Below are 14559 nucleotides of genomic sequence, written 5' to 3' on the forward strand. Positions count from 1 at the left end.
TCAGTGATCCAGCCCTATCGATGGCAGATAAATCAATGTTATCTCTTTTTCCCATGCCTCTGTTTCCATCGATTTCTCTCTGTTACCTTGCAGTTTGTGAAGACTTGAACCTCGCTCAATTAAACTGCCTTACTTCACCAAAGGAACAAACCGAAACACAAGGGCTGAGGACAAGATGAGGAGAGAAGGATCAAGGAAAAGGGTAAAAGAGGGTTTCTTCAGTTCAGACTCAATTCCTCAATGCAGCAGAAATATCAAGTGACAGTTCTGTCAGAATGAGCAGTTTATCCAAAGCACAGATGGGGCGTTTTTACATTGTGCGTCTCAAAAAGCTAGTGAGTCATATAAATGCTATTTACTGAGACAACCGTCCTGAAGTGCATTTCCCAAACAACGACATATTTTGCAGCTGAACTATCATAGTACGATGCATCGTTTGGGGAAAGAACAATGTAGTGAGTAGTGTTTCCCAAAACCGTAGTTTCTCTGTCACAGATCCATCATTTGAACGATGTTGGTTATAATGTAAAACGCCCATAATGATGCTCTAAATGGAGTGGAGTAACTACTTCTTTAAAGAAAAACACCATCATTTTTTTCTGCAAATTATATTGTTTTTACACGCATGTGCATTTAAATAAAAAAAAAATCTTTTATTGTTTTTGGTAAAAACATGCACTCGTTTGCCACATTAATTGAAATATATATAAACGGCACATATAGGGCCTATGTTTCCTTTCCAAATATTAGCCTATTGAGAATATTCCATATTCTTTTCTTAAACATAAAATCACTTAGCTAACATGTATTCTAATCTTATAAATCATATAAATTGTTAATGGTTGTACAGTAATTTACAAAAAGATTTATTAAGAAAAAATCTACAATAATTTATTTATTTATTTATTTATTTATTTATTAGTAGGATATTGTTTATTCATTTATTTATTAAATTTTTTAAGGTCTATTTTTACAATTTGATACATTCAACTCTTTACATTCAACAGGGCCATGTCATATATAGTACTGTATATTTGAAGAGTTCAGATGCAAAAACCTCTAAATGCCGTCTTTTCTTCTAAAGTTAGCACTTTTATAACTTTAAGGGCAAAGATTAAGTCCTTTTTACAATCTTTAAAGTGAAATATCTCAACATAAACAAAAAAGGCTGAAAACAATTTTAATTTTCGATGTAAATTTCAGATGGCACTTAAAGGTTTTTGCATTTAAACTCTTCATTTAAATAACCTAAATATAATAAATAAAATAAAAAAAAAGTAAATATAAATAACCTTCTATAAATTAAAACCAGTATCGTATACTATATATTTTTGTTTTCACAAGCTTTGGAGATGTAACGTAAATTCGGCTTTTAAATAATAGGTCACCTACAGCTTTCGTCATAAGCCACGGCTACGTTCAAAGTGACATTTAAATGTTTTTTAAAGTGCAAGGGAACGCAATTGTCAGTATGAAGATTGTTGAAACTGAAATGTAAAAACTACACCTAAGAGAGATGACTAATGCTTTTTTTATCATTCCAAGTTTAAATGTTGAAAGGTTTAAAAGGAATTTGGCATAGGGGGATAACTAGAAATAGAACACAACCAGAAACTATGCTTCTAATTACAGGTTTAGAGGTGTAGTTACAAGCGTACAAGTTTGCGACGCAGTTTCGGAAATGCAACCCTGTATCATGAAATCTCATCACTCTGAGAAAAAGGATTGTGAAACGCAGGCTTACTCTGGAAACTTAGCCCTATATACATTTCTAGAGATCGTGAATTATGTAGCCAGAAGTAGGTATGGCTGCATTTCATCTTTAAAATGAACGCTGTTGTTTCTTTTCTCGCTTACCAGCTGAACACTTACCCTTATGGACGGCTTTCCTATACTGTAACTAGTAACAGCAGACTGTAACTGTAACAGCAGACTTGAGAGGCAGAGGGGAATTGACTGTGACAACAGGGTTTGAGTCCAGCAAAGAACAGTTCCAGAAAGCAGGTAAGTCGAAAGACAAAAAAATTGAATAAACAAGTAAATATCAGGGTGAGAATGTGGTAAAATCTGAAAATGTGGTAAAAATCAGGGTACCGTTGGCGTGTTTCTTTTTCTGGATAGCTTTTAAAAACACTATTGGTTGGAGTTAGGGAAGGAGGAGGGTGGATAAGTTGATCGGTCAGTCAGTCAGTAAATCAGTCAAATAGCGGCCTTTGGTGCATTACGCAAGAACAGCAGGAGCTAATGACACTCGCCAGAGAAATTTGAGATCTGAAAAAGCATACACAGCGGCCTTTGGTAGATTTGCGAAAACATAAATCGCAAAAAAAACTTAGCTCGTGTGATGTATTTTGTTCTGTCCAGAAATGTATATAGAGATATGTAATCAGAATCAGCCTGGGTTGTTATTGTAAGTTGCATAAAATGCTTCGACTGGTCTTAAAAGTTAATCATTTCTATTAGATTGGTGATAAGTCAGGAGCAAAAATAGATTCTAATTAAATTATGTCTAACTTCTTGGTTAAACTAGTTATACAATACAGTCTTAACACAGAGGTTTTATGCAACCAGCATCTGGGATATTGTCACTGTACAAGTTTATTATGTTGTTAAATCTTTGGAAGGTCAGAAGAAGATATAAAAGAAAGGAAAACACATGCACAAATCTACTTGTAGCAAGGGTTTATTTTCTCATGAGCCAGACATTAAACATCATTTTTGGTCAAACTAAAGCAGTAAAACTCAAAACACCTCTTATTGTTGTACAGTACAACGTTATTATTATTGCTTTTGTGAACAATAACTAAATCAATAAATTTGATTATATTACAATGGAAGAAACATAGGGGCTGGGCAATTTGGGCTAAAATTTAAATCTCGATTAATTTAACATTTTTAACTTGATTACAATCAATGAACGATTATTTTGTTTATTTTATGTTTTTGCCCTCATAGTTCACTGACAAGTTGTGTACACTAAATATGCTCTCATCTTACAAGTGGGAGATTTTTTAATGTAGTGTGGATAACTTGATTTTAAAGTTTAAAGAAACACACATGATATACTATCTATGATTTTTTTATTCAACATCAGTGCTGAACAAACGAAATTAAAAACAAACATTGCCTAAAACGTGGCTCTCCACGCCGCCGATCCTTGTCACCGCTACCAAACTGACCAATCACAAAGCTTGAGCTAAGCGTTGTTGTGACGTGTACTCAATTAAAATACTTGGGTTAAAAATACCCCAACATATAACCCAATCATAGGTTATTATAGCACCTTCTCAACTATGGGTTATTTTAACCCAGTGCATTGGGTTATAAAATTTAAGCCAATGTGTTGGTTTATTTTGATTATATTTCTTTTTTTCCATTCGTATTACACTCTAAAAAACGTTGAGTTATTTCTTTAACGCAATGGTTGAGTTAAACATATTTGGTGCTTTGTTGGGTTATTTTTAACCTTTATTAGATTATTTAATAATAACTCAACCAGTTGGGTTAAATATTCGATGCTTTGTTGGGTTACTTTTAACCTTTATTTGGTTATTTATTTTATAACAACCAGTTGGGGGAAATTTTTGAATTTTAACAGTCAACTGATTTAACTGACACAGAACAGCTGTATTAATATGCGTGTAATGTTGTTTTTGCGTTGTAAAGTTTATTTAAGCTCTAACGTGATAATATTGTTGTTGTTTTTTTTAATCAAATTACCTCTCGTGTCATGTTTTTTTTCTATTTGTTTCACCAGCACTCTTAATTATTGATGATACAAACACACACTTCATAGCCAATAAAACGCTTTCTCTACCTCCCGTGTTCATCTGTACAGTTTTTTGGGAGAAAAGGTACACATATTTGGGATATTCAGCTGTTATTCTTGCCTTTAGGACCTAGCGGAGACATTCATTATTTTATGCAGCCATAATTCAAAAATAATAGTAGTACTTCAATAGTAATACCAGAATAGAAAAAAAAAAAACAACATTTAATCAAAGTAACTCAATGCATTGGGTTAAATTGTATAACCCAATGCATTGGGTTAAAATAACCCATAGTTGGGAAGGTGCTATAATAACCTATAGTTGGGTTATATGTTGGGGTATTTTTAACCCAACTATTTTAACAGAGTACTATTGCTACTATTACTGGTATTACTATTAATTTTTATAATTATGGCTGTGTAAATTAATAACATACAGTTTTCTAAAATATTGAAAATGCTTTATTTCTATTACATTTTAAGTACCAGTCACTTAAGCATTTTTATCCGTTTAATATAGAAACGGCTATGAAGTTCGCATTTGTATCATCAACAATTAAGAGGGCTGGTGAAACCGGTAAAAAACACACGACACGGAGAGGTAATTTGATTAAAAACAACAACAACATTATTGCGTTAGAGCTTAAATAAACTTTATAATGCAAAAACAACATTATGTAGGCATAACAATACAGCTGTTGAACAGCTGTTGACTGTTAAAATTCAAAAATTTTAACCCAACTGGTTGAGTTATTAAATAAACAACCCAATAAAGGTTAAAAATAACCCAACAAAGCACCCAATATTTTTAACTCAACCCTTGTTGTAAATAAATGACTCAACATTTTTTAGAGTGTAGTTACATTTTTTTGAGCGGTGCGCAGGTATGCGAAGACTGCGCCAGACCGAACACGTGAGCTTGGCAGAAGTTTAAAATCAGAATAATATAAGTAGAAATTATAATATAATAAGCATAAATTAGCCTAAACAGAGAGGGGTCAAGTGACTCCACACCTGGTTAAGAAAGTATCTGGAAAAATTTGATCAATTATAGATTCTGAATGTTGATTTTGATTACTTTTCAATTAACCACCCAGCCCCATAACATAACTTGCTATATTTATGACCAGAAGAGAAATGGTTGCCCCCAGCTTAGTATCTTCTGAGTTTTTTTCCCCTTCACTTTCATCAACTGGTGAAGTTTTTGTTCCTCGCACCTGTTGCCATTGACTTACTTGGTTTGGGAGTTGTGGAGCTACGCATTGATAGATTTGCTCTTCAGTGTTTGAACTTTCAGCAGTGAAAATTAAACAACTCTAAACTGAACTAAACTGAAGTTTAACTCTGATAACTGGACTGACACAATTTCAATTTACTAGAACTTTTATGTTAAGCTGCTTTAGGACAATCTACATTGTAAAAGTGCTATAGAAATAAAGATTAATTGAATTGAATATTTAGGAATTTACATTAGTGGCAAGTCCAAATATTCTTTATTATTGTAAAATATATTAATTGTCAAAACATTTTTCAGTTTTTTCCCTTTTGATTTGTTAAATTTTTTGGCAAGCACATATCAGTATTACTGTTCACAGTTTAAAAACTAAAAGATTTACACATTGACCCAACAGAGATGTCCGCTGGGCTGATTTCAGATGGGAAAGGCATGGAAAGGCATTAGTCAGTGTTGCTGTCTGCTGTCAGAATTCTTCCTTAGGCCCTCGGCTTCTCTCTATAAGATCTTCCTATAGGATCTTGCCTTCTCTATAATTCTGATGCTTTCAATGTCAGACAGTCAGAATTATTGAAGGCTAAGGGAGAGGTTAAATTGCTTTGCACTGTTTTATAGAATAGAATAGAATAGAATAGAATAGAATAGAATAGAATAGAATAGAATAGAATAGAATAGAATAGAATAGAATAGAATAGAATAGAATAGAGTTGGCACGGTGGCTCAGTGGTTAGCACTGTCACCTCACAGCAAGAAGGTCGCTGGGTTGAGTCCCAGCTGGACCAGTTGGCATTTCTGTGTGGAGTTTGCATGTTGTCCCCTTTTTTCTGGGTGCTCTGGTTTCCCCCACAGTCCAAAGACATGCGCTATAGGTGGATTGGATGAACTTAATTGGCCATAATGTATGAGAGTGTGTGAGTATGTGTGTATGGGTGTTTCCCAGTACTGAGTTGCAGCTGGAAAGACATTGGCTGTGTAAAACTCATGCAGGAATAGTTAGTGGTTCATTCCTCTGTGGTGACCCCTGATAAATAAGGGACTAAGCCAAAGGAAAATGAATGAGAACAGAATAGAACAGAATAGAATAGAATAGAATAGAATAGAATAGAATAGAATAGAATAGAATAGAATAGAATAGAATAGAATAGAATAGAATAGAATAGAATAGAATAGAATAGTTGGATTGGATCTACAGGATAGTGTCTGTATTATTAAAACTAAACCTGTGTTGTGTTTCTTTCTCCATCTCCCTCTCTCTCCTATGGCCTACCTGGTAACCATGCAATCTCATCTCTCTGAGAACAATCCATCGGTAATCAATTGAGCTCGAGCTATGACATGCGTGTGGGAGAGCATTTTATCTGTTGATTCTCTAAGCAGATGACTAGACTAACATTCCGCACGTGTTTGCTCAAGTTTGATTAGAGTGGACGCAATTTGCAATAAAGATTGAACGCGAGCAGTCTGGCTGCATGAGCGCGCATAAAACTAATGAATTATGTATGCGTGAGACAAAACAAATGTGTCAAATGTCATATTACGCTGGATAATTTCCCACTGGCTGAAAAGCAGCATTTGAAACCAAGAAAAGGCCCTATGCTTGTATGTAACAGAGGTGCTATACGTAAAATGCATTGAATCACACTGTTGGCTAAAATTGCAGTCAATCGACATACAGTGCTCAGCATATATCACAAATCTATCTTTTAAATATATATTTTTATTAGGAAGCTATACAATGGTATATCTGTGCATATACATTAGATTAGTTAGTATTGAAGTCAAATCTGGAGCTTTTCTAACAAAATAACTTACGATAACGGTCCAAAAACTAGTACAACCAAATTTATGTTACAGGAAAATATTAAATACAAATTTTGAATAGAGGAAAAATCAAGAGAAGCAAAAAAAAAATGGACAAAATTTAAAATTGAATTTGAAATTTTGTAGGTTGTAATTATTATTATTATTATTATTATTATTATTTGCAATATTTTGCTTGAATGCAATGGAAGAAACAAGCGATTTGGCCCAAAATTCAAATGTCGATTAATTGAACATTTCAACTTGATTACAATTAATGAACAATTCTTTTTTATTTATTTAATTTATGTTTTTTGAATATACTCACACATTACTAGCGAGATTTTTTGAATGAAGTGTGCATTACTTGATTTAAAAAAAACTGAAGGAAACACACACTCACATACTATAAATGATTATTTATTGAACATCAGTTCTGAACAACTGAAATTAAAATGCACAATGCCTAAATCGTGGCTCTCCACGATGCTCATCCTCGTCACCACTACCAAACCAACCAATCACAAAGCTTGCGCTAAGCATTGTTGTGACAAGTTACATTTTTTTATGACGTGCACGGGTATGCGAAGACTGCACAGGATTGTACACGTGGCCTTGGCAGAAGTAAATATCAGAAAAATATAATAAGTATAAATCATAATATAATAAGTCAATAAGCCTTAACAGAAAGCCTATTTAAATATTTTACAATATTAAATAATTGACCTGGAAAAATTATATAAATTATATCAATGTCATTTTTGATTACTTTTCGATTAATCGCCCAGCCCTAAAACATAACTTGCTATATTGATGTCCAGAGTAGAAATCATGGAAATTTCATTGTATTACCTTTCAATTTCTAAATATGTTTGGTGACTAAAATATTATTTTAATAAACGTATCTGTTTAATAAATCAGTTTTATTTAAATTCATTTGCCTATATTCCCTGTGAAATGGATAAAATATTCTTTTTCCAAATGTGGTGCACTTAATTATGCTGAGCACTGCATTATTATGAGATTCAGTGATTTATTTATTTTTATTTTTATAATAAATAGTTGCAAATGCTTTACAGTATTATCCAGAATATATGATGGCAGTCTTGCATGTAACTGCAGATGTTAGAGAATACATCCTTTAATGTATAGCAGTACAACACTATTTATAAGATGTGTATGTCAATAAATGGTTCTGCTTTGCTTTGTTAGTTATTAGTTGCTGTCTGTGGATGTTACCGTTTTAAAGGCGTCCCCAGTTTCATAAGATCAGCGTCCAGTCCCTGAGTATTTATAATTTCGCAAATAATAAACGTGCTTTCTAACATGATGTGAGGACGCTGACAGCGTCACCGTGGTAACAGCCCTCAATTACCCATGATTGGCCGACCCGTGGGAATATTTAAATTCCCCCTGTGCGCTGATTGGCTGGTGGGCGGTCGGTGGAGCCGTGAGAGTCTGCACCGTTCCGGGTTATTGTCAGTCTCGGCAGCCCGGCGCAGGGGAGAGGCGCAGTACCTATGAGCGTGCCACTGAAACGCGGAATACAGACGAATTATTGATTTAAGTTCATTAATTCTTGCTTGATATTACTATCAACATAAGCTGCAACCTTTGGAGCCCTTCAGCGGAATAATTAAACGGACATCGGAGTTAAAATCGCGACGCAAGGTTTCCGAGCAAGGGAATGAAGAGAACCGCTGGAAGTGAACGGTGATTTCTCTTCTCCGGGATTAAACGGCGTATATTAAATTCCTGCACCTGCTCTCCTGTTAAAGGAATATCGCCTTAAACAAAACCAGGGCTTTCCTTGAATATTCCGTGGATAAAACATCCCTCATGATTGTATACGCCAAAGTCTGTTCGGTGTTTTGGATTTAAGGACATTTGCCAAACGCAGTTTATTTAATTGGCAGAGCACTTATTTATTTATCGGATTCGAGTCAGCAGAATAAGCTGTCGTTTCTACTGGAGTTTGCAATTTCCTACTAAGCTTTACTGGGAGATTATTCCAGTAAGTAAACGGGTAAAAAAATCCTGACCGACGGAATCATTACGCTCGAAACGCAGTTAACGGAGCGCAGTTGACACAACGGCATTTTGGGGGAACAGCTTCTCACTTTGATCCGCTGTCGTCCTTTTCAGGAAAATCTCAGATCGGAAAATCATTGCAAAATAAGAATAAACCTTAACAGAAATAAACTGCCCAGCGATCCTGCTGAAAGAGCTGTTTTGGATGACTTTTTCCTCTTTTTTTACGGTCGCGAAAAACGCAGATAAAAGGAAATCAACTCTTAATAAATCAGCTGAATATACCAGGGATTATACATTTTTCCATATCATCTAAAGACAGAATGAGAAATTATTGATTTTTCCCCCATCATCATTTTCCCCTCTTCTGTTTTTCGTCCGCTTCACGTTCCCTCAAGTCCTGTCATCACAAACCTGCATGGAAATCTAGTCAGCACCACAGAGCGATTTATGGTAAATATGCTTTCCTCTATTCACAATTTCAGCCTTTATTGACCTTTAAAAATATGCGTGTTTAAGTAGATGTTTTTATTTAATAATTAGTGTTTTAAGCAACCTATATAGTCTAGGTTATCATAATTTAAGTATTGCTACAAAGTCGCAGCACGCTTAGTTATTTATTTTAAAAAGTATTTATTTTTAATATGAAAACAAAACCCTCTGACCGTTTTGTTAGGATAACTTGACTGGCCCAAAAGGATTGAGATAAAGTTGGTTTTATATTCACACACTAGGACTTTTTCTCCTTGATAATTTAATTTCAGAAAAGTAGTCTTTGCCAATTTTAAATGGTGAAATCATATTAGCAGCCAATGACTATTAAAGTACTACGTTATTTAGGCTGCAGTCAAAAAATAGTGAAAATGTTGTTTTCAAGTAATACTTGCATATGTTTCCAGACCGAATATTCAATGAATTATGGTAAACAATATAGGGAGCATGTCACAAGTTGTCACTGAACCAATGTGCGAAAATAAAACCAACTTTACCTCAGTCCCATAAGGTACCTATTCATAATACTAACTACGTTTTAATCATAGTGTACATAGGTAAACTTACTTTAAGATATGAAGGATGTGTATAGTACTAGTGAAATCCCAATTATGCAAAATGTGATATCTACTTTGACCGAAGGGTAACTGAATCGCCTTTGGCTGCATGGCGATTTTCAGCAATGATTAGCTTCATTTGAATAACGCTTCGCTTCTGTTGCCATATAATCGTGTGAAGTGCTGTCGGGTGGCGTCTTTTTGGTCCCCGACAGAACATGCAACCTTTGTTTCACAGTTTTACCTGTAATAAATAAAGGAAGTGCAGTAAAATGGAGGTGTCGGGCGCTGAATGGCCCCAGGACGCGCTTTGATGTGCACTATGGGTGTTTAAAGAGTGCGCTGACAGGATGAATGCTCTCAAAGCATAAAATCTGGTTACAACACGAAGGCAGGCGAGAGAATCTGAATAAAAGGTGCGAAAGTCTTTGCCAGCACCTCCTCGTCTTAGCTGCAGCACAGAGTGTATGTGTCAATGATTTCCTTTATGACTTAATCTCTAACTACTGCATTTAAACATTGGCTTTAGTGGTTGAAGTTCTGGGCTGGTAAGTACAGGGTTGTAGGTTCAAATTATCACAGCTGTGCCCTTGAGCAAGGCACTTAACCTCAGGTTGCCTCATGAGGCTGACCCTTCTGAAAAGAAAGATGTTTTGGGTAAAAGCATTAGCAGCAGGTTTTGGAGCATCTGGAAGGTGTGATTGATTAATTCTTTTGTTTGTTTAGGGTGTTTTTGGGTGGTGGTTTTGGTTGTCATCTGGATTTTCATGTAAAGTGGCTCAATATCGGCCATTCCTTCTACATTCATGCTTGCAGTTTCCAAGAACTGTTGTTTTGCGTATTCTATCTATGAAATCTAATCAGCGAGTGCTTGTATGCCGGCTAAAGTACAGCCTTGGTTTTATTTGGCTGGGAAGGAAGGTCAGTTGGACTAAACAAATTTTAGTTCTTCATCCAGAGACTTTAACTTGTTATTTCCAAGCTTTCATTGAGATTATCAAGGATAGTTAGTAAACTTTTTCCCTGTGTCCGGCTTTACATGCCCCAGGAGGAGTTTGACCAAGCTTATCATACTTTAAAATAAGGTTTTTTATTGGCGGTAAGGCTTCCACATGTAACCTTATTCATCAGTTGACATTTTCTTTTGCACAAAGGTGGAGATATTTATTTAAACTAATAATTTTCTCTTTGGGGGACTCAAAAAATATACTATGGCATTTTGCATAACACTCATTTTGAACACAAACTTCTAGCCAACCAAATGTTTTAAAAATTCTGTGGTGTGCCTTAAATCAAAGTGCATTCTGAACAATGATGCTAAACATATTGAACAGAGGCACATTTTAAAGTATTAATTTCTTCTTAAAAGTAGTCCAGGTTGTTTAACATTGCAAAACAAGTAGCTGATTAAAAAACGTTGTATTTAGAGGGTGTGAGCATGCATATTGATTGTCTGTCAGAAAAGAGAGTTTTATTTTCCGCCATACATCACAATTTGAGTCTCACGAGGCCTCCCGTCATTTCTTTGCTGCTCTGACTAATGCGATTGGCCCCCTGCTCCATGGTGGACGTTCCACTCTGCAAGTCATCACTCTGGAGGCTTAGGGCTCTGGCTCTTAGCTCGGCTCCAGCATGTGGCCTTCCTCAGGGCCTGGCAGCCTCATTACCCCAGCAGAGTCCCTCACTCTGAGGGCTGCGACTCCCTCCACCCGTGGAGACAGCACCTGTCAAGGAGTATGCTCACCACTCTATTGAATAAAACATTCAGTGATGTACGAGTGGAAAGGTTCACCTCCGGGGGCCAGAGTTGCCTCATTTCCTACTCCTGCTGCACATCCGTGACCCGCTGAGCAAATTGGCCCGGTATTAGCTCTGTGGCTCGATCTCACCTAAACAAATAGAGCTTCCAGCATAATGCTAATCTCAGCTGAGCCGAGCATGCATGGGGGAGAGGGGGAGATAGCTGGTGGCGAGATGGTACGCTCTAATATTTAGGTCACTGAATGGCCTTAGCATTGTTTCTCATTTTTCATTGCTTATTTAATTTTCCCTCTTTGTCAGCTTCTAGTTTTTGTTGACTTATTCCACGTCTGACTCGATCACAATGCCACATTTGCACACGTTATTAGTTTTGGGAGTCAAACCTGCATTTTCCTTGTGCACAGTAGGTTTTTTTTACACTGGAGGTAATTTTAACAAAGTTTGACAAGAGATAACTCATGTCAAGATGTTTTAGAAAAACTTCATGCCCTGTAAGACATCCAGAACAACCCTTTGCCTATTGTACCATCATCAACAGAAAGGTTACTCTTGATGGAGATATGCTGTTTGGGTGCAACTCAACCTCTGCAGACTGTATTGAACCGGAAGGATCTTAATGAGATTAAATCAGGAGCGTATTTCCAGAGGTATGAAGTCGAACTGGTAGCCGATTCTGCTTCTGCTGCAGATGTTGATGGATAGTTTAATTTTGGAAGGATATTATTAAAGAAGCGTGCGCTGTTCATTTGAATATAGAGATAAGTGTGCAGATTGATTGATTGATGGCCATGGGGTGAAATCACTCAACCGTTTTCTTATTAAAACCAAGGAGAGCGAGAGCCTCTCTCATGAATATCTTTATATTAGTAAAAGTTTAATTTCCTGCTTTATATATTAATCTGTTTTTGGATATCGTTTCAGCTAGAAAAGTCTTGGTGATTCACTAGTCATACAATCAAACCTTTCTTTTAGGAGCGGCCTGTATTTACGTGCTTTGTTTTCATTCTTTGATAAAAGAACGCTACCAGAAGACACAAGATCATCTACCCATCCACGAATTCAGCAGCCCATAAGATGCAGCCCTAAAGACAATAAGTGTGCAAGGCTGCTTCTGAGGTTAGATGCACAGCAGTGATGGGACGTTCAAACCTTTAATGCGACCCGGATCTTTTGTGACAACCTTCCCATCATAGGACTCAACATGCCTAAAATATGTAGTCAGCAAAGTTTTTTACAATTACGTTTTGCAACCCAACTGAAGCATGATTCATTTATTTAAAAGCCATTAAGACTTTCTCTCATGAAATAAACTTTCCTCATTAAAATAAATAAACAGATCCTTTCATTTAAGCCCTCTGTTTACCCACGCTGCAGTAGTTCAAGTATGTTTCAGTCACAGCAGGGTGTCATGTACTGTTTGTGTTCAGTTCACCTGCTGAATTGCTTTTTTTTAAGTCAGAGAGAGGTATCAGGCATGTAAAAAGTGAGTAGTTTGTGGATAAGTTTGTGGATTCATTTAAATTGATTCAGTTCGATTTTGAGAATTAGTTCAACCGGTTCACTTATCAGGTTTATCAAGTTTAAAGAACGATTTGTTTGTGATCACTAATACACAGTGCTTAATTTGTAAATTATGAGATCCTGGAATAGATCAGAGTAACGGATCCGGCATGTTACCAGAGGAGGTAGTGGATGTTCCAGATGAAAGTGAAGAGTGTTGGGGAGTCGCGAAAGAAAGCGAAGAGTGGGGCGGGGGTGCGTGTGGGGAGGGGGATCAGTAAAATGAGGTGCCGGATCAGATTTTAGATCCGACTTGTTCCGGCACAAATTAAGCCCTGCTAATACAGAAATAACCGCACAAATGTGTTCAATGAATCCTTTTTTAAGTCTATGTTCAGGTCGTACTTGATGCTGTCACCATGATACTGTCATATCCACTCCTTAGTTTTGTCGCTTGAGCAACAGCGAGGAAGACTAGAGGAGAAACATCTTCATCTTTGCAATGGCATCAGGATTACAGACTGGTGTACGGGTCAAACACCTGACAGCGCGAAGCAAATAGTTTTGCTTCTAATAGGCATACAGTAGGTGTATGTATTAAATACATTTACAAAGACGAAAACAAAGGACGTTTTTGCAATAATTTTAGTTAGGTTCAGTTAGTTTTGAAAGTACACTGTACAGTTTTAGTTAGTTCTACTTAAAAAAAAAAGTTTTTATTTTTATTTCACTTAACGAAAATGTTTTCGTTATTTTTGTAACGTCTAACTATCTCAAGACTTCTCAGGCTCCTACTAGATGAATGAAACATTAAGTACATGAGAGAAATATTCACATTTCTAATAGACTGATTATATGGAATTGAAATGTGCTCTGGTAATGTGCATGAGGTCACAGCCACCCAAACCCTATTGTTTGTCTTCTGCTGAGGTTCAGTTGAATTTTAACACAAGTTAGGGGAGGGTATGGGGTGAGGCAAGACCTGATGTCGACCTTGTCCCAGATTCAGCTGTCGCCTATGGTAGTGTTCAAAATGGAAAACCTGATGTCAACAGTAGCGCGCACAAAAAAAAAAGTGTCTAAACTTACTGGTTCCTTTTACTTTCGCCAACAGAATGGGTCTCTTTCATCTTGTGCATTTTTTGAAATCACTGGTACTTTGAAAAATGAATAGACCAATTTACTGTGGCTGCTGAGAAATATAGAATAGAAAAGAGTGTCAAAAGAAAATGTCTTTGTTAGTAGTGAAAGTGCGGTGAATGGATTGTGAATGCTCCTGTCTCGCTGCTCTCCTACAGAGCTCCTCCTGCGAGTATTGAGTGTTAAGGAGGTGCCATTGTTCCGGAAGAGCTATTATATCTGTGCCCCTGGTAATCCGCAATTTCTATCCTCTCTCCCCCACTCCAATACCCGAG

General features: G+C 36.3%; 1 protein-coding gene across 4 annotated transcripts in view; it reads left to right on the plus strand.

Annotated features, from left to right (window-relative positions):
* The first annotated feature begins 8284 nt into the window (after window positions 1-8284).
* The window catches only part of fam222aa (family with sequence similarity 222 member Aa), a 98824-nt gene continuing 92549 nt past the window's right edge, over window positions 8285-14559 (plus strand). For 3 of the 4 annotated variants that reach the window (XM_087252905.1, XM_087252903.1, XM_087252904.1), the window contains exon 1: window positions 8285-9287. The gene's annotated coding sequence lies outside the window, so the exon portion shown is untranslated. Of the gene's footprint in view, window positions 9288-10147; window positions 10349-14559 lie in introns of those variants that run through there. The other variant, XM_087252906.1, reaches the window with a different exon arrangement.

This window comes from Danio rerio, chromosome 5 (assembly GCF_052040795.2).
Source record: "Danio rerio strain M-AB ecotype USA chromosome 5, GRCz13ab, whole genome shotgun sequence".
In the NCBI taxonomy this organism is placed as follows: domain Eukaryota; kingdom Metazoa; phylum Chordata; class Actinopteri; order Cypriniformes; family Danionidae; genus Danio; species Danio rerio.